General features: G+C 35.5%; 1 protein-coding gene across 8 annotated transcripts in view; it reads right to left on the bottom strand.

Annotated features, from left to right (window-relative positions):
- The window catches only part of LOC115216192 (cyclic nucleotide-gated cation channel beta-3-like), a 495,037-nt gene that overhangs the window by 48,486 nt on the left and 420,456 nt on the right, over nucleotides 1–26,095 (bottom strand). The window lies entirely within an intron of this gene.

The following is a 26,095-nucleotide window of genomic DNA, read 5'->3' as shown; positions in this document are numbered from 1 at the left end:
ACAGTTTAATAGATCTATGAAAGTGGAGGCAAAATGCTTTATAGTCTTTTCAACATGAGATAATGTAATGATAAAAGTAGGGAATGTGAATCTGTGGTGGACTGTTTTCTCAATTTTAATGTTGTAATTATTATTGTTGTCCATGTAAACAAATAGCTATAACAGTTTAGTGATTAATTTAAGAACTTTATTGCTGCTTTTATGATTGCATTATCTAGTGTTGAAAACAGAATACATAATTAAACTACATCAAGATCTGAGTTTGGAAATTGAATACATTTCCAGCTGTAAAGAAAAAAAAATTCCCAGGCCATCTTGAACAGCTCATTATGGTCTAAAGAAACGCATTATAGTCAAGAGAAGCACAATACAGATTATTAGAGGTGATTTTCCCAGCCAGGCAAATTCATGTGAAGAGTGTAGAGCAAAATCTTAATTCATGTTTTATGTTCAGAGAGTAAACCAAAACTTGAAATCACAAGAAGAGAATCATTTTTGTCTCATATTGCTAAATATGGATTTTTTTTTGGTAATGGTGGTGAGAATATTTTTTAACAATTACAAGAAAGGATAAGAACTGCCAATCAACAAGCAGTCCTTTCATCATCATTATTGTAGTGCACAAGGCTATGAGCTAGCACTAGTTTTGTAAACTTGTTAAGAATTTGAAAACAGGGTTTCAGTCGATTATCATTTCATGGAATATATATTTGATTTTAAGACTGAACATAAAGACAAGAATTCTCAGCATCACTGACAAACAGGGGGGAGAAGATAATTTCATGAATCAAAAATTCACACATAGAAACAGACACACTAAGATATATAGTTATATATATGTACATATCTTTACAGCTGCAATATGGTCACTTGGCATATGAAAAAATCGCACACACGTATCATCATCGTCATTGTTTAACATCCGTTTTCCATGCTGGCATGGGTTGGACAGTTTGACTGGGGTCTGGAAATCCAGAAGGCTGCACCAGACACCAGTCTGATCTGGCAATGTTTCTACAGCTGGATGCCCTTCCTAATGCCAACCACTCTGAGAGTGTAGTGGGTTCTTTTTATGTGCCACCAGCACAGGGGCCAGAGGGGGCTGGTATCGACCATGATTGGATGGTGTTTTTTACTTGCCACCGGCACAGGAGCCAGTGAAGGTCGCGCTGGCATCAGCCACGTTCAAATGGTGCTTTTTATGTGCCACCAGCACAGAAGCCAGTCGGGGCGAGAGGGTTGGCATCGACCACATTCAGATGGTGCTTTTTATGTGCCAATGGCACGGGGACCACAATTACAATTTCCATTTGATTTCATTTTGATATTGATGTACTTGATTCAATAGGTCTCCTCAAGCATGGCATGTTGCCCTATGACCCGAAGCTCGTTTTTGAGTTGGCTGGTTATGCAACACTGGTGTAGGTTACAGCTGTGATGTCACTTTATTTGCTAGCATATATCCGGAGGTCTCTGTCTTTTGTCATTTCCTCTGTGAGGCCCAACGTTCGAAGGTCAAATAAATATAGATATCTTTTTCTCCTCTGGGTATAATTGTGTTTTGGGGACAGAAAAACTATCTTTACTTAAGCATGTAACCTTACCGTAATCACATGTATGTATACATGTATGTATGTATGTATGTAAGTGTGTGTGTGTATATAAGATTATAGATTTTTTTTCTCTTCTAAAATTTTCAGTTAAATAGTATTTTTGTTTACTTTTTATAATAAAAAACCATTTAATTTATATGAATCTATCTTTACAGCTGGAACAGCCACTCAACATACTAGAAATAGCATTCAAATCTTCCCATAATTTTCTCTCTCTTTTTTTCTTTCTCTCCATCTCTGTCTACTTTCTGCATTCTCTTTCCATTTCTATCTGTGTAATTTTCATATTTTCTTTCCATCTCCCACAGTCTATATTCCATACATTCTTTCTTTCTCATTCTGTATGTATATATATATATGCATATGTTTGTGTGTGTGTATAAAAGATTCATAAAAGTGAAAAGATGAGGTTGATTACAGTTGTTAAACAATTCTTCACCCACAGCCCCACATAACTAGACTTTAGGCAATGTAAGAAATGGTTATTATCATTATTATTATTATTATTATTAGCAGAACCATTAACACACTGGGCGAAATGCTTAGTGGTATTTTGTCCATTTTCATGTTATGAGTTGAAATTCTGCCATGGTTAACTTCGTTTTCATCTTTTTGGGGTTGATAAAATAAGTACTAGTTGAGTACTGGGGTCAATGTAATTGACTTACCCCCTCCCCCAAATTGCTAACCTTGTGCCAAAATTATCATTATTATTATTGAGTAAGAGAGCAATGCATGCCATCAAAGTGACACTGAGGTACAAACATATGAAACCCAATATACCCATCATGACTCCAAAATATAATTCCTTTAAATGCTTGTAGTAAATTCCCATTTCTCCTCTTCTGAATCATATTCTTGTCTCTTCAGTTAAATAAATTAGAAATATATTGACTAGAATGCCATTGCTGTAATGCTTGTGCGTAATTTTGTTTTATAAGTTATAATGCAAATTTTGAAAAGTTATAAAAATCTAAACAATGTATATGGAATAGTAAATTTGTGCAGCATTATTATTCAGATTTAACTAATTTGCCATCAACTGAGTTGCTAGAGAATGTAGGTGACAAGAGTGTTTCCTTCCTGTCTGAAAGTTGTAACACTCTTACTTTTCCTCACAGGAGCCAGTGAATTGATATTCAACTAAGCATGACTATGTGATTAAGAAATTTGGTTTCTCTCCACATGGTTCCAGGTTCAATTCCACTATGTAGCACCTTAGACAAAATTTGTCCTGGAACTAAGGTTAACTTGAGGTCAGCTACAAAATAAATTTTATAGCCAATATCAGATTTCAACATATTTCCATTGCCTTCCTTTTGTATCTTAAACATAATAGAATAATGAAATAAGCTAGCCACAAATAAATAAACTCAGTTTGCTTTGAACCAGGGGTAGACTGAACTGGCAGTCAATTGTGCACTACCTGAGGGCCCAGAGCTCTGAGGGGCCCACACTCTATATGTTAATTCTACTCATATCAATGCTAAGGGGCCCAGTAAACAGTTATGCCAGAGGGCCCTTAATACTCTCAGTCTGCCCCTGCTTTGAACCATGCTTGTAGAAAGATCATGAATAAAAGTGCATAGCAGAATATTGAGGGTTGCATATGCTTCTGTACATACTCTGTGCAGTAGAAGCATGTGTCATTTTAACTATCTAATTATGCTGTATAACTAACTGTTAAATTAAAAGAAAAATTTGAAGATGTACCAATCTCCATATTCTTTGTAATTGTCTGAAATTTATACTCCCCAAAATACTCATAATCCAGAGAGGTAAACCCAGATTTACCCATCAAAAGAATTATAGCAGGATTACTCATACTAAATGATCATTGATGCTTATTACTATTTGATGTGGGTAGCCAGAACTGGAATATACCTGAGAGCTATTACAAAACCCACCTATATAATTTATATCTATATACTCATTTTATGTGTGTATGTGCAGTAGTAGTAGTAGTATATATCTAAACAGGAAACTGGTAAAAAATTGGTATATTTTTAATTCAATCTAACATGCTTTACATTACAAGATAGGAGTTGCAAAGGTATACATGTAGAAAAATCATGTATAGAATCTCCTACGTGTAATTCTTCAAAGATTAAAAACAAAATGTCTGGAGAATTACGGATAGGAAATTCTATACATGTAACCTTTGTAACTCCTATCTTGTATTGAAACATGTGTAATACAGAATTAAAAATATACCAGATTTTTTTCAGTTTTCTGTTTTGATATGTAATTACTCAACAAACTAAATTCACCAAAAATTTCAATTGCTATGTATATCACAGTTAAAAAAACCGAGAAAATGTCATTCTGAAAAAGAAGTCTATCAAATAGAAGTCTACCAAGAAGAGACATGGAAATGCTACTACAAGTGGTTGCTGAATTACTACTTTAAGTAGACCGCTATGCAGTCCAAATGGTCATTAACACCATGATGGCAAGGAAAGAAACCAGTCCATTAGGATAGTCATTGAAATGTTAGAAATATCCAGCAATGTGAGATATATGCTAGTCACTCACATAATCAGTCAGACCTTTGACAAGATACTACATCCAGTAGTTTAGTTGTCATTAAGAAAACTATGTGTAGATGAATGACTTGTGACAGCCAGGCAAACCAGGTACAAAGATGCTACGAATCTGTTAGTAATGAATTCAGCAAGGAATTTAGCATGCAGATAAAATTTAGCCTGCTCTTGTTTAATACAGCTCTTCGGGCTAAAACAGTAATGGAAAATTGTCTGTTAGTGAGAACTTCTATATGTCAATGACTAAATTCTCAACTGATTCTGTTGAATAATTTAGAGAAGAAATTCTAAAGAGAGAAGCACAGCCTAGGATCAAGAGGCTTGCAGTAAAACTAGCAAAGGCAAAAGTTTTAGGAAGCAGGTAAGAAGAGAGGACTTTACTGCTGTTGGGGATGTGGCCATGCTAAACACACAGAAAATAGGTAGGTAAGCATTCAGTATGGGGTGTCTAATGTAAACTATGTGTGTACAAGAAATACAGTGAGATCACAAGTAGGCCGACATAAGAAAGATGTTGCATGTAGCTGATGTACAAGAGCAGTTAGCAGTAAGGAAAGCTATGAAATGAAATATTCCAAATTCTTAGAGAGATACTTAAAAGTAGTTGATCTGCTTAGTAGCAGAGAGGTATGTTCTGAAAGCATAAAGCCAGAGTAAAAATGAAAGAGAAAAGTTTGTGTTATTACCTAAATATATTTATTTGTACAAAGCTGATGATACACTTAGTTGACTCAGAGTTTCTTGTTTAATGCAATTCTACAGATGTCAATTTGTAGAAGTAAGAAACTTTGATTGGTGCTGTAGTGAATTAGGAGCTTCATACAAATGTGTGTGTGTGTGTGTGTATGTGTGTGTGTGTGTGCATGAAGGAGTGCTGAAAAGTTCCTGGCTTTAAGGGTATTGTGAAAGGCCTGTGTTATTTTATAGGGCTTAGAAAAGGACCACTGCAATAAGTGTGTGAATCTGAGAGGGGAATATGTTGAATAAAATCATAATTAACTGATCCTCTTTTTCTTTTATCTATTACCCAAAGCTAAGAACCTTTCAGCACCCCCTGTATGCGTTTATGTGTTTTAGAGAAGCAACAGGGAGTAGGAGAATGTTTTTTGTTTACACTTTCTAGGTTTCAAGATTTTATTATACAGCAAAAGTTGTATTTATACCTCAAGATAAGACAATTTGTGTCTAAAATAACAAAACTAGTAAAAGGAAAGCATTATACAATAGATTACATTCTGAATCTGATGGGTTTCTTTTTCTTACTACAATTCTAGAATGTATCATTTTAAATCTAAATAACTAAATTTATAGTTTTATGTTTTTGAAATTCACTAATGTAAAAAAATGAGACAATTTATTTGAAGAATAAATTATCTAAAAAAATATACGGATACTTTATTTTTTACACATGAAAACATAATAAAACTTATATTCATTTAAATTATCTTATGAAGATAAATTTCCTCCATTAAATTTTCTGTCAATTTGGCTGTCTATTTTGAAGGTTTATTATTCTTAAAACATGTTTCTGGAAAATTATTCTGAAGTGATTTTGAGCAAGTAGAAATAAGAAGATATTATTTTCACAGTTATTTTTCACAGAAGTTCCTAAGTGATCAAAGCTATTTTATTCAAGTGATGTGTGCCACTGTGATCTATACAGTAATGTAAATTGCCATAATGTTTAAAGAGTAATGTGTACACCTGTAGCCTTTGACCTTACGAATTACTGTTTTGAAGTTTATATTGTTTGTATAATAGCTATAGGATTCATATTATACACTTTTCTCATATATACAATGATCATATGAAACAGAATGGTTGTAAGAAGCACTAATAGCTGTAAAATTAAAGTGATGGATAACTGATCATGCAATCACGAGTTCAAATCTTATTACAGTCATTATTGCAAGATACAAAACTCTTACTCCATTTGTTCAACTTAAAGCTCTACTCTTAATTTATGGTTAAATGTTCAGGAGTAGGAAAGGCATTCATTGGTAAAAACAAGTGTGCCAACAGAAGCCATTCCATCCATGAAGAGACAAGGAAGAAGCCTCTACACAGTCACTGGGTCTGTTATTTATAGCAGTGAAATCGTCTTCAATTATTAACCTACCACCTTTAAAATGGTAGAACATACCAGAAAAATAATCCTGAATACACTATGCAGAAAAGAAGACATAATGTTCACAGCTTAAAATCTGGTCAAGTGGTGTAAGTTTGTTCAAAAATTTTTCTTTCTATATGTAAGCACCACTTGTGAGTAATGAAATATGGTTTAAAATCCCTATATAGTGAAGTGTTTCCCAAAATACTCACAATTGAAAACACTACAAAAATATACACCAGTGCAAAAACAACTGCAATGACAATAAAAATAAAAACAAGCAGCCCCTCTTTATCTCCCTCACTAACTTCACAGGCCTACACAGAAAAATAATTAGTAGAAAAAAAAAAAAACCCACTTCACACCAAAATTAAACTTTAAAAACCCGAGGCAATTTTGCAATACAACATTAACTGCATTAAAAATAAATACCTTTATGGAACTTTGAGGTTTTATCATCACACTTCACAAAATATTCTAGGAATATTTTTACTTCTTCAATACAAAACATCATATATCAATAATTACACCTAGATTAGATAAGACAGACCCTATTATAATGTTGGAAGCCTCATAATATATGTAAAATTTGCATTTGTAAACTAATAAGAGATAATACCACATTAAAAAAGCAGACTTTCGAAATAAAAACAAATAAACCTGCAGCACAAAGCACATTAATATAAACGCACACACTACTTTAACTTTACTGGCCACTCCACCAGGCTACAAAATCCAACTTAACAATGTTTTAGCACTTTCTCAAAGAACCATAATTGGCAGAGACTTTAATGCAAGCATCACATCTTGGCTTTCAATCAGTACAGATAATGCAAGGGGTAAAGGAAAGTGTCACAACTAAAAACTTTTACAGTGTAAACAGTCCACACCAACACACACACTTCACCAAACCTTTTACAATTCTTTAGACATCATCATCATCTTTCCCATACCACTCGTTGCCACAAACACTTGGTAAAGAATACTCCAAAGACTACTTAGTAATTATCATGGCAACACATGTACACATCAATGAAGAAAGTAAAAAGACTTCTACCAATTTCAAAAAGCCAAAAGGAACAAGTTTCAGTAAAAAAAGACAGCACACAAAATAAAGCTTTTCAGAATTCAAATTCGCAGTTACTAAAACAAATACTACTCTATACACATCCAACAAAATAAGTATAGACAAAATTCACTGAGGCAGATTTCCTACAGCTGGATGCTTTTCCTGTTGCCAACCATCACCAGTTTTCAGAAAGTAAAACAGTCTTTAGTCTGTATAACCTTTTCATGGAAGAATGCAAGCAAAAGACATCACTTGTCTGACGGTGATATTGACAACTATTCATAATAATGAGGCAAGGATACTTATACACACATATATACATATATTATAAGCTTTTTTCAGTTTCTATCAACCAAATTCACTCATATGACTTTGGTTAGCAAGGGGCTATGAAATTGTGTGAGTATATAAAAGCAGACAATGCAGATCTTTTAAAATAAAATAATTCATATACACTTTTTTTCTTACAATATTTCAAGCTTGAAGTTCCTACTCAGGGTAAAACTGGGGATTAGAATAGAGTTGACATAAATTGTGGAATTCATTTTTGGCAGAATAAACTGTGTTTGGCATGTGAAGATTTTGAGGAAGTTGATACAGGTTCTTGATCAGCAAATTTAAGCTTTCCTGAACTGTTGTTTCATGAAATATTCATCTGATTGTTTTATGTCCATTTTCTTCATGTTAGCATGGGTTAGACTAATACATATTGTTGAGGCATTCTTTACCCAGCTGGATGCTCTTCTTGTCATAAATCCTCACCTGTGTTTCAAGAAATGGAATTTTCATTCCCTTTATCTTCAAAAGCACAGAGCCAGCAGACAGAAAACACCACAGAATGTAAGGATTGACACAGTCCCCACTCTTACTCCACATATACACAAACAGTTTCTGTCTATCAGATTTATTCAGAAGGTATTGGCTGGCCTGAAGCAATATAGATGATTGCCAAAAATACTGCACAATGGGACTACACCTGAAATTACATGCTTGCAAAGCAAACTTTTTAACCAGCTAGCTATACCTGCATGAATTTGAAATTTATTTTATAACTAATACTTGCATTGTCATAGTTTTTTAAAAATTAAAATTCATATTCAAACTGCTACTTGCACACTTTCTCATTAAAAAAAAAAAGAATTACAAGACACATATCTTGCTGAGCTACTGAGAAAATAATTGGATCAGACAGTTTACAACTAAGACCAAAACAAAAAAGGGTGAGCTTGAGATGGGGAGAAAGCAGCAGAGAAAAAAAAACAAACAAACCAGACAGGAATAACTGAACAATCTTGATTTGCTGACTTGTTAATTACTGCTGATACTAACAACCCTCAACTATATGACATGACCTTCTCATCAAAATATTTTGGTCAGCAAAAAAGTTGATACCTATTTTTATTCAGTAAATCTAAGTTCTCCTGAACACTGATTTGTGGCTTGCGATCCATTCTGACTAAAATGAATTGGAAAATTATTTGAAATCTGCATTAATTTTTTTCATCATGAACAGTTGCTTTAAGCTCAAAATATCTTAAAAGAAAAATGTGTCATTGCCATAGTATTCGTATTAATGCACAACAATATTGTCAGCTTTCTCAGGATTAAGAGTCAGATGAGGAAGGAATGTACAGTCACATCAAACTCGTGGCTCTGTCACAGTGCTTTTATATTCAAATTCACAATGCTTCATATATATTTTATGCAATAACTTGGAAGTGGAATTTGGAAGCTGGAAACTGTGCTGAAACTTGTGTGGGTATGTGTCTTCTTCCTTTATGTGTGTGCCAGTGTTGGTTATATCTCTTTATGCCCCATAACTTAATAGTTAAATGAATATAGATTGATAAAATAAGTATTAGGTGTGACTGTGTGACAAGAAGCTTGTTTCCCAACTATATGGTTCCAGGGTTCAGTCCCATTGTATGGCACCATGGGCAAGTGTCTTCTCCTATAGCTTTGGGTTGACCAAAGCCTTGAGAGTGGATTTGGTAGATGGGAACTAAAAGAAACCCATTGTATGTATGTATATATAAATACACATATATGTATGAATGAATGTATATGTGTATGTGTGTGTTTGTTAGTTTGTTTGTCTTCCACCACCTCTGCATGACAACTGGTGTTGGTGTACTGGGGGTGAGTCATCTGACTAAAAATTCTTCAAGGCAGTGCCCCAGTATGACTGCTGCCTAAAGACTGAAATAAGTCCAAGATAAAGATTAGACTGAAATACTGGTGTGATTAACTAAACCTATGAAATTAATAAAAGAACATGCAGCTGAGGGGTTGAGAAGTTTATTCTGTAATCATGATGTCCTTGGTGCAATCCTATTGCATGGCATATTGGGCAAGTGTCTTTTAACATTGCTATGGCTCAACCCAAATTCAGTGAGTACAGCTGATTAGAAGGAAACTATGTAGAAGCTTGTTGGATGAACTGTATCAGTAATTCAATAGTCTAACTCTGTCACACTGTCAAGTTGGTTCTATTTGAGAATTACATTAAGAATATACATATAAATAGATTGGTCATCTACCACTTCAATTAATTAAATAACTAGGTATTTCCTTTACGAAGGAGAATCCATCAACAGCATTATCACACACACGAGAAAGTGATTCAAAGGAACATTGTCAGGCTACATAGAATGCAGTACTCAAAGCTAGAAGTCTGAGAGTCAAGATAGTTAATCAATAACCATGAATCTGGCAAAATATATTTTGGTTTATTCTAGGGCTTAATGAGGGACTGAATGAAATGATGTAGTTCAGTTGGTTAAATAGGGAACCAGGTAGAAGGATAGATACAGAGGCAGAGAACAGATGAAGACAGAAATAACAGAGTGCAGTAGTGGAGTAAGTGGGCAGGACACATAGTGTTAAAGATGTTTTGAGTAGGGTAAGTATTTATAGAAGCTAGCAGTGATAGTGATGCATGATTGGTTATTGAGGATTGATTAGTTAATATCAGTAAGTTAAGTGGAGAGCTGACAAAAGATGGTTTGAGTAGGGTAAGTGGGTTATTTAGTGCTGGTGCTTATGGTGAGGGAGAAGGTCAAAGTAGATGTGATGAAGATAGTAGGGGGGCCGAGGGCAGAAACAGAGAGAGTATTGCAAAAGAGAAAGGTGGGGGAAATGAATGTGGACAAAGAAACACAGACCAGCTGTTGGTATGTTAACAGACATGGACACACACACACAGACACACAGATGAAAAAACACAAAGTGAAAGAGGTCGAAACAAAGACAGAATCAATCAATTAATCAATGAATCAATCTAACAATCTATCTGTCTATGCATGTATGTATATATATATATATATATATATATATATATATATGTATATATACACACAGACTCATACTCTATATACACATACATATGTATATCCATGTACATGCTCACACATGCGTGTATGGAAGTATGTGTATGTGAGAGAGAAAGAGAGAGAGAGTTGAGATAAAATAGTATAAAGAAAAATACAGAAGATACAGAAAAGGGAAAAAAAGAAAAAACTGAAATTCAGAATGAGATGGAAGACACTCGAAACACAATAGAAATACCTGAGCAAGTGGAATGGATTTACATACTCACGTAGACACACACACAAGAGTGGGTGGCTGCATTACTTGTCTATGTTTGTATGTGTATCCCTGTGTATTGACCTTGCTTCTATTCCACTTGCTTACGTATTTCAATTGTCTTTTTTCTACCTTCTTGTTTTCACTTTCATTTTTCTTTACACATCTTACTCTATATTTTCTTTATTCTTCTATCAATTTCATATATATCTATATCATCTTCATCATCATCATCGCTTAACATCCGTTTTCCTTGCTAGCATGGGTTGGACAGTTTGACTGGGGTCTGATCTGGCAGTGTTTCTACAGCTGGATGCCCTTCCTAACATCAACTACTCCATGTGTGTAGTGAGTGCTTTTTATGTGCCATCGCACAGGGGCCAGAGGAGGCTGGCAACAGCCAACATCGGCTGGTGCTTTTTACATGCCACTGGCATGCAGGTGACTAGGCCATAGCCCACATCACTAGATGCTTTAAGCATCTCAGCAGTGATTCTTGATGGGCCAGGGGCTTTTCCTGGCTTCATACCCTTAATTGCTTTATCTACTAGGGAGCTGTCTATTCGTGTAGCTGGTCTCTCTACTGGGTCAACATTTAGCAGGCTCTCCTCCTCCCATTCATTCTCTACATTCAGCAGTCTTTCATAATGGCATCTCTAAGCCTCTTTCTTTTCAGAATCATTAAAAGCAAGTGCACCATCATCCATGCGAACACATTTCTCTCTTGTGACATCACAATTTCTCTCACATACTGTCTTGCAATCCGAAATACTTCAGTTCTTTGGTCCTTACATTGTTGGACATTGGCAAACTTCTTTTCCGCTTCGCTCTTGGCTATGTATACCTGCCACCCAGCCTCCCTTTTGGCTACCTGGTACATTTCCCTGCTAACCCCAACCTTCCAGGTTTTCCAGGCCTGTTTCTTTGCTATAATGGTTTTTTCTACTGTACTATTCCCCCACTACGTAACTTTGCACCATCCACAGACTTGGTCTGTGGCACTCAGCAAGCTGTTCCATAGGAATTTCCAGCTACCTTCTATGTCGGATGTCTGTAGCTCCTCCTCCCTCTCCTCAAATTTCTTGATGAGGATGTCTATATATATATATATATATATATACATATATATATATATATATATATATATATACATATATACATACATACACATATGTACATATACATTGGGGTGGGGGTTGACATTTTATATTTTGATTCTACATATTGCTTGGAGTTCATTTTGGTGTGAGAACTAAATTAACAAATTTTAAAAAGTATGCAACCACCCCTATCCCTTGCATAACCACCCCCTAATTCTGCATTTTAAATACTGAAAATGTAAACTTGTTTTAATGCTATCAACTTTGTATTGGTTAAATATTACCTATATAACATTTTATAAATTATATGCAACCCCCACCCACCACCTGAAAAAAAATAGTTATTGGAATCTTTATTTATTTATTTATATAGTTTGTATTATTATTTTTTTAAAATAAAAAATGCCTATATTCAGAAAAGCACTTTCAACATAATTCTTAATGACTATTTATGATATGCAATAAAAAAAATATGCACGAAGTGCAAATGAAATACATAAACAGTGAACACCATAAAATAAGCATTAATAGTATTTACTATTTAATTAAATGGCCAATTGATTTTTCTAGTCAAAGTGAGGTGGCCTTTGTCTTGATTTCTGTACATCTAATATGAATTTGTGCCTATTTTCATAGCCTACTCTGACTTCAAAAGCTTTTGTCACTAAATTGATAGCATGCTTGACTTCTTGGCTATGACAAGGAAGAGGCATTGGCTATGACAGTCAAATCTTTTTATTTGTTTGTCATAACACATGCAGGTGCATGTATCAAACATTTCATTGAACTCCTCTAATTTTTTAATCAAAACTATCTCCTCTTTGCTTTATAGGTATTTTGTTTAATTTATAAGCAGATTCAATCAATCTCTCAATTTTTCGAGCTATTCCCTCAAACCCAATATAAGGAAAAGAAAATTTGTCCCTTATTGTTTACACATCTGCAGCAACAATCTGGTAGTATTCTTTCACTGTAGCTTTTGATATATGTTCTTCATGTTTTCTTGTGTAATCTAAATGCTGAATTATAGCTTTTACTTCTAGTTGCCATTATATAATTTTATATACTTAAATTATTACAGTTTAAATTTATATAGGTATTTTTGTGAAGTTATAATACAATTTAGCTCTGAAATAATCTGAAAAACAAAAGAAAATCATCTAACAAATGTATAAATTTTCTAAAAAAAAAAATCATTTAACGCATATTGAAAAGTTATAATTTTACCATGTTGGAGAAAATTAGTGTATTTAATTATGGTGGGTGTATGCAAGAGGTATGGGTGGGGGGTGTCACATAACCCTAATTTTCATATATCTTTATATATAAAAGTGAAGTTGTGTGTCTGTCTCCTACGATTTAGATTCCTAACTACTCCCACATATTGCGGTGCAGTTTAACCAAGTATCTTATAGTCGTGATTCATATCGAGCCCTTCTGGGTATTAGCGCGCGTCTACGATGAGTCTACATTTAAAAAAAATTCATCATAATTTTTTTGCATTTTAATGCATTTTTTGCTATTATATAAGGGAAGTAACTCTCTAAAAATGTCTACGATGTGTCAACGATTTTAAAAAACATTTACCATAATTTTTTTTCCATTTTTAATGCATTTTTTGCTATTTTTTGGCTATAACTATCTAAAAATGCTTATATAGTTATTTCCATTACAAATCCGAGCAATGCCGGGCGATACTGCAAGTTTTATGTAAAATACTATTTGAAACACTGTGTATACTGTGGCATTAAGGTTCTTTAAAAATGGTTGTGTTTTGACATCCCATAATATGATGATGGCCAAGGAAGACCATTCCTAACCTTTAGGAACATTGTGTGCTCTAGGATTAACTTATATTTTGCATTTGTGGCTCAGTTGGTGGCCAATGAGCCCTGCTCTTGACAAGCATACATGACTGCAAACATTGCAAACTGAGCTTTCCCCATTCACTACACTAGCAGTGTGCTTTCGAGCAGCATGTTTAAATTCTTCATGCAGAACACATGCTCTGTCACAGGTGTTGACCCCCCTCCTTAGCCTGCTTACTCCATCTGTGGTGATGACAGGCATTGCTCTCCCAGTCAGTCTCCTGCATATCACAGGCCTTTAATGAGGATTTGATACAGTCCTTAAATTGCAGCCTCATGAAATGATTTCATTATAGATACAAAGCGATCCGGACATCTATAGCAAGGCCTTATTCACAATATCAAAGGCCTTGGTTAAATCAATGAATACCTGGATAAGATCCATATTCTGCTCATAGCACTTCTCTTGCATCTGTCTTGCTGTGAAAATCATACCCATTGTCCCTCTACCAGATCGAAAGCCACATTGAGATTCAGATAAGACATCATTTATGAGACACTCATTCAGGTGGGTAAGAAGAATATTTGCCAGAACCTTGCCACCAGCTGATAGTAGAGCAATACTTCTATAGTTGCCACATATTTTTCTGGCTCCTTTTTCTTTTTAGAGAGGAAGAATAATTGCATCCTTCCAGTCCTTAGGCACTGCACCATCCCTCTAGACTACACCAATAAGTTCATGAAGGGATTGTTTGATGTAATCACCACCAAATCACAAGACCTCAACACAAATTCCACCCTTTCCAGGTGCCCTAAGATTCAATTTACTTATTGCTGTCATTACCTCATCTATTGAGGGCATGGAATTTAAGGAGCCAATGATAGGTCTTTGTTGCATAGTATCAATCACTGTTTCACCCACAACTGACTCATGGTTCAGGAGTTCAGAGAAGTGTTCAATCCAGTGACCTGTGATTTCTGTTGATTTAGTAAATAGAGTAGAAGACTCTTTGGAAAAAGGAGCTGATACAGAGCTCTTAGGCCCATAAACTTTCTTCATAAGATGGTAAAGCTTCTTGCTGTCATGTACATCATCAGCAGCCTGAACATCACAAGCAAGATCCTCCCACCAAGTGTTCTGCATCTTCCTGAGAGTTCGCTGCAGTAGTGATTTTACACTGCTATAGTGAGCAAGTGCTAGATTTTTCTACACAACTGAAAGTCCCCTGTGCAGCAGTACACTGTGGACATGGTGCTTTACAACCAATAGTCACTGAACTTCAACATCATTTTCATCAAACCAGTCTGTGCGTCTGGCAGTAGCATATCCCAGTGTTTCAGCAGCATATTGAAGAACCTGGTCTCGAAAATCATCCCATACTGTAGTATTCTTAATGCTGGACAAGTGAGTCTGACACTCCTTTCTCAACACAGTATCATATATCTTGTGGGCATTCAGACACCGAGGAATGCAAACTGGCTCTCTTCTCTCTTTCACTCTAATCATCATCTGGAACTTTGCTTGCACCAGACAGTGGTCTGTTCAGCATTCTGATCCATAAAAGGACTTGACATTACAAATGTCATAGATGTCACACTTGCAGATGATGACATAATCCAGCAAGTGCCAAACTTTAGACCTGTGATGCATCTATGTTGTTGTGTGATCACCTTTGTGCATAAAATGAGTGCTTGTGATTTTAAATCTATGTTCATTGCAAAGCTCGAGCAGCATGAGACCACTGCTCTTCATTTTCCCTATATCAAAACGTCCTAGAGGGTTCCATGTTTGCCAGTCTGTTCCAACCCTGGCATTGAAATCTCCCAGTAGAATGACTTTACTAGAATTGGGGATTTTCTGAAGTATAGCTCTCAGCTGGGTATGAAAAATAGTTTTATCTTTATCACAACTAGTCAAAGAAGGTGCATAGGCTCTTACTAGAGTAGCAAACCACCCACCTTTCAGGTGCAATTGTAAAGTCATTAGATGCTCATTTATAGGAACAGGAAACTCCTCTAACTTCTTAAGGATATCAAACTGCAAAGCCAACACCAGCCTCTGCACTCGTCCTTCCAAAAAAGGTGTATCCACCACCTACTTCCTCAAGCTGACCATCACCTTTCATACTAGTCTCTGAAAGTGCAGCTATATCAATATTATAATGGTTCAGCTCGCGAGAAACAAGTGCAGTGCGTCTTTGAGGCCTACAGTCAACTCTGTTATCCAACAGAGTGCACACATATTAACTTGAAATGTTCGAGTTCCATACAGATTTTGTAAAAAAAAAGTTTCTTTGCTTTTTGAGCACAGGGTGGACATCCATCAGTCACACTAAACTGACCATATATAGAAAGACAGGCAATTTTTGGTCCGCTTTTTCTAGAACCTCCCTAGCCTCCAGTTGAGCAGTCCCCTCATCCCCTCACCAAATGGAGCTGCTCAGACACCCACACAGCAACCAAATCCTATTGCTATCTGGTAGACAAAGAGACAACTTTATATCTAGTATGGGCCGCCTATGTGCAGCTCGCTGACTACATGCTTCCAAGCTGTCAGGTTTGCATGCTTCACCATCTTCCCATCACCACAGGACTTCCGAATAATGATAAAATAAATACATACTAAAAATAAATAAATATATACTAAAAATAAAGATACAAATATACTGAAAATAAAATAAATATATATATGGGGAGGGGGAAGCAGCACATATCAAGCAGAGGTCAGCAATGCCTGTGCAGAGTTTTAGGTCAAATAAACTTGCATGACAGTGCATAGACTCTCTCCACTCTATTGACATTATCCAGAGACAAGCCAGAGTGAGATGTCTGGTGCCAATATGCGTTGCAGGTTCAGGGATGTGGGAGCGCCATGATTTCTAGCACAAACCAAATATCCCCAAAATGTCAAATGCCATTCCCTGCATATCTAGTTTTATATCAGAGTGACCTTCTAGAAACATGCTTCAACAGAAGCTGAGGAGTGCCTCACTCCCAGTGGTCTTCTAGCATGCTGGGCACCATCCTGGAATTTTTGCATACCTGTGCTATTGCTAGATAGCCATTGAGCCTGCATTAGGTTCATCCGACCTTTCAACAGGTCTTGTTTTTAATCCTGCTGGGTTTCTAGCAACTCTCCTCATCAAGGTAGCCTGGCAGGCGTGCTGGTTTAGTCGCTAACAACCCGACCATGCAACAGGTTGTACGGGATTCCATGTTACCAATAGAACTTACGAGAGCCTAAGTGACCTGACACACAATATACATACATACACATAGAAATATATATACTTATCTATTTATCTATCTATCTATCTATCTATCTATCTATCTATACACACACACACACACACACACACACACACACACACACACACATCATGAAAGAGAAATAAAATAAGATTGAATAAATTAAGATATCTACTTGTCTGTGGGCTTTGGCCATGCCTGAGCACTGCCATTATAAGTGTATGTATGTATATATTTATATATATATACATACATATATCATCATCGTCTTCACCGTTTAACATCTGTTTTCCATGCTGGAATGGGTTGGATGATTTGACAGGAGCTGGCCAACCGGGGAACTGTCCAGACACCAAATTGTCTGTTTGTAACATGGTTTCTGCAGCTGGAAGCCCTTCCTAATACCAACCACATTACAGTGTACTAGGTGTGTTTACACAGCACTGGCATAGGTACATTTTGCGTGGAACCAGCACCTGTAAAGAACAGGTCTGTGTGTATGGATGACTGATTTTACTTGGCGTGATATGTCTTCTCAAGTACAGCAAATTGCCATGACTCCCAATTCCTTGTCATTTCCTCACTGGGGGCTAGCATCTGAAGATCCTTTCTCAACACTTTGTCCCATGTCTTCCTGGTGCACATGCATACATGCATGCATACACACACACACACACACATCTATATATATATATATATATATATATATATATATATATATATATATAAATATGCATGCATGTGCACTTACATGCGTAGATATAAAATATAAATATATATATCTAGATACATGTACACACTCATGTAACATGCACACATATACACCCATGCACATGTATAAACACACACACAAATACACCTCTGAATTATCCCTCACACCCTCAAAAACCTGCAATATATCCCTGTTGAATCTCTTCTCCAGAACATGCCCTTCTTATACTCCTCCTGCTACCTGTGTCTACTAACTATATTTCCCACTCCATCTTCCGCTCTCTTTTTGAATCTCACAAACCTTCCCACTCACTCACCCTATCCAATCCCTGTTCCATTTATAAAATACACCTTCCTGTAATTTGAGTGTCTGGCAGTAGCATATCCCAGTGTTTCAGCAGCATATTGAAGAACCTGGTCTCGAAAATCATCCCATACTGTAGTATTCTTAATGCTGGACAAGTGAGTCTGACACTCCTTCCTCAACACAGCATCATATATCTTGTGGGCATTCAGACACCGAGGAATGCAAACTGGCTCTCTTCTCTCTTTCACTCTAATCATCATCTGGAACTTTGCTTGCACCAGACAGTGGTCTGTTCAGCATTCTGATCCATAAAAGGACTTGACATTACAAATGTCATAGATGTCACACTTGCAGATGATGACATAATCCAGCAAGTGCCAAACTTTAGACCTGTGATGCATCTATGTTGTTGTGTGATCACCTTTGTGCATAAAATGAGTGCTTGTGATGTAAAGTCCATGTTCATTGCAAAGCTCGAGCAGCATGAGACCACTGCTCTTCATTTTCCCTATATCAAAACGTCCTAGAGGGTTCCATGTTTGCCAGTCTGTTCCAACCCTGGCATTGAAATCTCCCAGTAGAATGACTTTATTAGAATTGGGGATTTTCACATCTTTATTTTATCTCTCTCTTATTGAGGTAGCCAAGTATCTCCTTTACTGTAACATACCTACTTCTGCCCCTCTATTCATACTCTAATTTCTCATCACCTGGCACAAAGCCACCTCCCTCAAACCTATGCCCCAGCCTTTGTTGAGGGGTCTTGTCTTGATATACTGGTGCCAACAAAAAGAAAGTAGTTGGCATTAGGAAGGGCATCCAACTATAGAAACCATATCAAAGCAGGTAGAGCTTGGTGCAATCTTTTGACTTTCTAGCTCCTGTCAAACTGTCCAATCTTTGCTAGTATGGAAGAACATTAAATCATGATAATGATGATAATACATAGAAATAAATGTGCCAGTATGGAATATGGTCTTTAAATGATGATGATGATAGTGGTTATGAAGATGAGAAAAGTGCCCCCATACATTTTCACATATACATGCATACAAACATACATAAATACTTGTTCATGCATATATGGAGAAATATAATCCTTACAGGCAAAAATACACACACACAAATTTACACATACATAACATACATAAATAATTATAAATAGATGTGTACAAATACTCATATGTGTAAATATATGTACACATACACACATGCAAATAAAAATAAAAGTGATGGATCCTGGATGAACCCACATATAGGGTGTCCACTTTACTGGTCATTCCTCTTAATTGTGTGTGTGTGTATATATATATATATATATATATATATATATATATATATATATACACACACACACATACACACACACAAACAGGCTTCTTTCAGTTTCTATCTATCAAATGTACTCACAAGACTTTGGCAGGCCTTGGGTGATAGTAACATTACTTGCTCAAGTGATGCAGTAGGACTGACCCTGAGATCATGTAGATGGGTAGCATACTTTGTAACAACATAGCTATGCTACGCACACATATTAGCAATGGAAGCAGTATTAATACTGAATAGCAATCCTGTTAAAATGCTAAATACTCTAGTATCTGTCCTGACAGAACCTCTCATGCAGATGAAAATTGTCTGATATGGGTGTGGGAACATCCAGATCATGTGATTTTAGCATACTGCACTTCCTCAGTGACAGGTGCATGCTCACTGCTTACCAGACAAATCTCACTGTCATGGTAAACAGAATAACAATAACTGAAAAGCTATTGATGCTGTAAACAGCCAAGAAACTTACTAAAAAATATTAGTGATGGAAGCAGTATTAATACAAAATGGCAATCTTCATATCCTACTCAGAGTGGATGTATTGTTAGAGTAGGATATAAAGATTGCCATTCAGTATTAATACTAATGCTGTTGCTGATATTTATTTTATATAAGCCTTCTGGCTATTTGTGACATCAGTAGTTGAAAAGCCACTGTTATTCTCTATATCATTGACAGTATTTGGCTAGTATGTGGCGAGCAGGCACCTGTCACTGAGGAAATGCAGTATAATGAAAGGCTCATACCAGACAAACTCTTGCCTGCTAACAATATATGTGTAATCATGATGAATGCCACAATATTCAGTATTCTAACAATATATGTACATTGAGTAGGATATAAAGATTGTTATATATATTCTTTTATTTGTTAGTCATTTGAATGTGGTTATACTGGAGCACCATCTTTAGTGAAACAAATCAACCCTAGAACTTATTCTTTGTAAGACTAGTACTTATTCTATCAGTCTCTTTTGTGAACCACTAAGTTGCAAGGATGTAAACACACCAACATCAGTTGTCAAGCGATGGTAGGGAAGGGGACAAACACAGACACACAAATACATACATACATATATAAACGTGATGGGCTTCTTTCAGTTTCTGTCTCCCAAATCCACTCACAAGGCTTTGGTTGACCTGAGGCTATAGTAGAAGACACTTCCCCAAGGTGTCACACAGTAGGACTGAACCCGGAACCATGTGGTTAGGAAGCAAGCTTCTTACACACACACATTATGTATAATATATATATCATCATTATCATTTAACATCCGTTGTCCATGCTGGCATGGGTTGGACAGTGGGCTGGTAAACTGGAAGGCTGCACCAGACTCCACTCTGATTTGGCATGGTTTTCTATTGATGGATGGATGCCGATCACTCTGAGAGTGTTATGGGTGTTTTTATGTGCTATTTGCATGACATCATTATCTGCTATGACTGTGATTTTTCTCAGCTTGATGGGTCTTCTTCTCAAGCACAACATAATGCCAAAGGTCTCAGTCATTGCCTCTGTGAGGCCCAACACTTGAAAGGAACTCAACCACTTGGCCTCTGTGAGGCCCAACATTCAAAATGAAATCAGCCATTTTGCCTCTGTGAACCCCAACGCCTCAAAGGAAATCGGCCATTGTTGACAGTAACTTCAAAGTTTCAGCCAACAAAGCCGTCATTGGCTGCATATATTGGCTTATGAATGAAAGAGGAGTGCTCAATACATATAGTAGAGGATATGGTTCTTTGTTATTGAAACTGAAGCTGGGTTTGTCTCATGATTCAAGTTGTTTGAACATAAAAAATGCTATATATGCACACACAGAGGCACATGTACCCCTCACATACACATTGTTCTGTGCTTATGTTTCTGATTGCACTTATCTCCCCAACCTTTCCCCTTTGCGAGAGTTGATCTACCTCCACTCCTTACCCCTACCACCTCCATCACATCTACTCCAACCTATTTTCTTCCATAACCACTAGCACCAAATAACTCACCTCCTTTACCAAAACTCCACTTATCTTCCTGATACTAACCAATTTCTTATTGCTTTTGCATCACTTTTCCATGCATGAATGGGTTGGATGCAATTTTTGTCAAGCCAGTTTTCTTCAGCTGGATGCTTTTCCTGTCACCAAACCTCATCTGTTTCCAAGAAAAGTAATATTTCCTTATAACCAGACATGTATTCCACTTCTCAATCATTGTTCATACATCAACATTAGTTCCTATAAATACTTCCCCTTCTTCTATCATCTTTGAAATTATGCATTAGTTCCTATAAATACTTCCCCTTCTTCTATCATCTTTGAAATTATGCATTCTCCACCTCTCCAACCATTATACTGAGCCATTTCTGTATTCATAAGTTCTTTACCTATATATCTATCCTTCTATCTGGTTTACTATTTAACCAACTGAACCACACCATTTTATTCAGTCTCTGGTGAAGCCTTTGGGCAAAATTAAGTATATTTTGTTGGACTCATAGCTATTGATCAAATATATATTTACATACACACAAAGGAAAGGAGCACAAAGGAAATGGTTATATAAATATTATAAACATTAATGTACTAGTTTAATCAAAATAATGCATCTACAGTATTAATTAAATGAGTTTATACTCATCATCTTTAATTTTTGTCTTACTTCATTATTGATAATTTCTTGACTAAATTAATATTGGCAATGATTATTTTCATTCAAAATGTTGTATAATAATAAATTGAGAAACATTTATATTGGGATAAGGTATCAATATGTCAAACTATCTGCTGTTAAAGCTACTTTCAATCTCTATGTTATGTTTGAATTCTTTATCATTTATCCTTACAACAATAAGGTTTTAAACTCGTTAAAATTGTGTTAATAGTAATTTATAAAAGTAAAGAATACTTTAGTTATTATGCCTACTTTAAATATAATCTAATAAACTAATTAATTTCAAGACAAGTACTAATAGAATGCAGACATGAGAAGAAATCACTGAATGATGTATTTGGATTTTAGAAAATACTGGTTGGCATAGGTGGTTGAAGATGAAAAAGTTAAGAGTTCTATTAATATCTTACAACATAGAAAGCATGACTTTGCACTCTCTCTCTTTCTCTCTCTCTCTCACACACACACTCTCTCTTTCTCTCTGTATAAAGTAAAATATGATATCAGGCTGAGTAAAAAGTAAGCAACGTTTTGAAACATGAAATTTATCACAATATATTTCAACAATGCGGAAATTTTACTCATCAAAGTAAGTACTATTACAATCATCACATTTTTGCTGAGTTACAAGTTTGTTTATTCCAGTAACATAAAGGTCTGGAATTCTGGCGCTGACAAACTCTTTGAATGCACTTCCAGCATCGGTCTGATTTTTGAGCTCCTTCTCTCGCAGGAAACCATCAAGGTGCTTGAGAAAGTGGTAGTCAGTAGGAGAAAGGTTAGGGAATAAGCTGGGTGGGGAAGAACTTCGTAGCCAAGTTCCCTCAAACTCTGGAAAAGTAGTTGAGTATTGTCATGAAGAATGATTGGTCCTCTTCTGTTGACAAGTCTAGGATGGAGGAGTAGCAGTTTTTTGTCCATTTTGGCAATTTCATGGCGATATGTTTCTACAGTAATGGTTTTTCTGAGTTTTAAGTTATAGTGGATGAGTCCAGCAGTACACCACCAAACAATCACCATAACCTTCCTTTTGAAGAACTTGGGTTTAGGGAAACTTCATTTTTGTCCAACCACTGTGAAGAACATTTTTTATTATTGTATGGAATCCACTTTTCATTGCAAGTTACAATACAGTTGACAAATGGATCAGTCTAGTTACAGAGACAAAGCTACAAGCAAATTTTATATCTGTGCATTTTTTGATTTTCATTCAAATCATGTGGTATCCATTTGTTGAGCTTTTTTGATTTTCCACTCGCATGCAAATGGTTGAAGGCAGTTTTCTGGCTAGATTGAAGTTCTTTTGCCAGTTCTTGAGTAGCTTTATGTGGATCTTTCTCAATAATGGTCTTTAATTGACCTTCATCAATGACAGATGGACATCCACTATGTTCATGATCTTCACAGTTCAGGTCTCCACTGCAAAATCGTTTAAATCATTTTTGAGCTGACCACTCACTGGTCATTTCCTCACCAAAAATTTCGTTGATATTGCGAGCAGTTTCAGCTGCTTTACGTCCTTTTTTGAAGTTGAATAGCAAAATTGCTTGAATATTGTGCTTTGACAGTTCCCTTTCAGATGATAGTAGCAACGGTGAAAAAATATCTATGTTAATTTATTGATGCATTTGGGCAAGTCTATGTCTGTATTATCAGACAATTTCAAAAATAGAATTTTAAAGTGATTCAAAACTCTGCAAAAGGGTACAAATTCTTCATAGTTTAAAACATTGCTTACTTTTTACTCAACATGATATTTTGAACTAGCACTCAAAATTATATCATAGAGTCAACTTTCTGGACACTTACTGGACTATGACACCTGCTATTAAGAGAAGGCTGTTGCAAAAATATGCATCTGCATATTACAGGAGTTGAATCAATCAACTATAAACTTGTACTTAAAATTGTACTATGTCAAAATAAAAATCTAGAACAAAAATGTAGCTATGTATAATGTTTATTTCATGTGGCAAACATACAGATGTATGTTTGCAGTAGAGAAGGAAGTAAGCTCTTAGTTTCAATTCCAAGCTGCAACTATTTCACTTAACTTACATTGTTAACTTTCTTTAAAATGCATGGAAGCCACAACTTCCAGTTCTTTCCCCTCGGAAACCTTGGATTCCATGCTTACAAGGAAAAATTAACAGGAAATCAACCTCAAAACCTTGTCTTTGAGTCACCATGACAGTACAATTACAAGCTACTTCTGGAAATTAAAAAAAAAACAAAACTTTAGAAATAAAAGATAAATGCAGAAGCTTCTATGTAGAAATTGTTCTTATGATTATACTGATTTCTAATATAGCCTTAGGTGCAATATATAAGTTTCCCAAAGACATTGCTCTTACACAGACAACAATTTCTTTTTCCTAATATGCACTTTCATATATATTTATGCATATCCCAACTATCCCAGCAAAAATGCTAGTGCATTATCACTGCTAAACCTTCATGACAGTTTTATTTAATCAACATGCACCATTGATATTTTTATTAATTCTGTTTTCCATCTCACTTTCTGCACCCCACCACAAAAAACAAAAAGTTAAAAAAAAAAAATGAAAGAAAATTACTCAGGTTTCTATATGCAAAGTTGGGCCTATATTACAAGCTTGAATGCATGAAAAGCGTTTTTTTCTGAATATGTTCCACTGAATTGTGGTGCATTTAATATGCCAGTGCATCTTCTATGGCATCAAACATGGTATATTTTTCTTGAGTAACCAATTGCAGCATTTTTCACATCTTTAAAACTACCATCACAAGTGACTCACCTTCCATTAACTTTTAAATTTTCTTTCCATAACATCAGTGATAACAATATATAAAAAAAACTTGCTTCAAAAACTTAAGCACATACCAACATTATATCTATCATATACTACTGTATATGTGTGTGTGTGTATGTGGATTTTAACCAATACTGTGTAACAGACAGATGTAAACATTTTGGTGACAGGAAAAGCAGGAAAAGCCAAACTAACTTCAGTCTTGTATTGAGATTTCCTCAATGACCAAGTACACTTCTAAACTATCTATAGAGACACTACTTATAAACTCACTAATACTACAGGCTTATGTAAAGATGATATATGCAGACTGGTCTTTCTGATTTGGCAGCAAGTGCAATTAGTGCACCATTAGTGCATTAATCTTTTGTTTCAATGCTATATTATACTATAGAATATATCAATAAGTTTTAGTCATAAAGATATTTTATATAAAAAGACAAGGTGTTTATAGCTGTCTATTACATAGTTTTGGTTACAGTTTATAGATATATTCTGCGGTATAGTACAGCATTGAAACAAAACGCTCATAATACACCAATAATTTATTAAACAACTTATATATGCAAACAACAACTACACTTCTGAACCAATAATAGAGCTTCTATGTGATCACTCAATTTGTGAGAAATAGCCATCAAATTTTCTTCAACCACTTAAAAAACAAGGAAAGGAAACAATAAATAATGTGATACAAGATACACTATGTCTTATTAAAGGCTGGAATGACTTTGATCATAGGTCTGTTTGAAGAGAGTTAAACCAAGGCTGCAATAATGACAATCTTTTTGTAGGCAGCAGATTATTTGTCTTGCAACACTACCAACAGGCACAAAGTATCAATGTTGTAATTGTTAGTCATTATTGGTGCTCTTATCACTTCATTTTGTCCGTAACCTGATTAACACTAGTCTAAAAAATATTTAGATTTTGTTATTTTAGTACCAGTGGAAATCAAACTATCAAACACTTCTCACAAGTGCCAAGGGAGATGAAGTTCTGAAGTTTTAGAAAAAGAACCCCTATCCTCAAAAACACTGACCCCAAAACAAAACAATGTTAGTAATGGGTGTATAAGCCACTGATGTAAATGTATTTTCAAATATTTGCTGGTATACAAGTGAAATGGTTCAGGGCCAAATGGAACACTAGAGATATCAAGAAAAAGCTGCAGTTAGAGAGAAGATGGGTAGCTGGGGGTGTGTGTGTCTT

This window comes from Octopus sinensis, linkage group LG1 (assembly GCF_006345805.1).
Source record: "Octopus sinensis linkage group LG1, ASM634580v1, whole genome shotgun sequence".
NCBI classification, from domain to species: Eukaryota; Metazoa; Mollusca; class Cephalopoda; order Octopoda; family Octopodidae; genus Octopus; species Octopus sinensis.
This window is presented reverse-complemented; position numbering and strand designations above follow the sequence as displayed.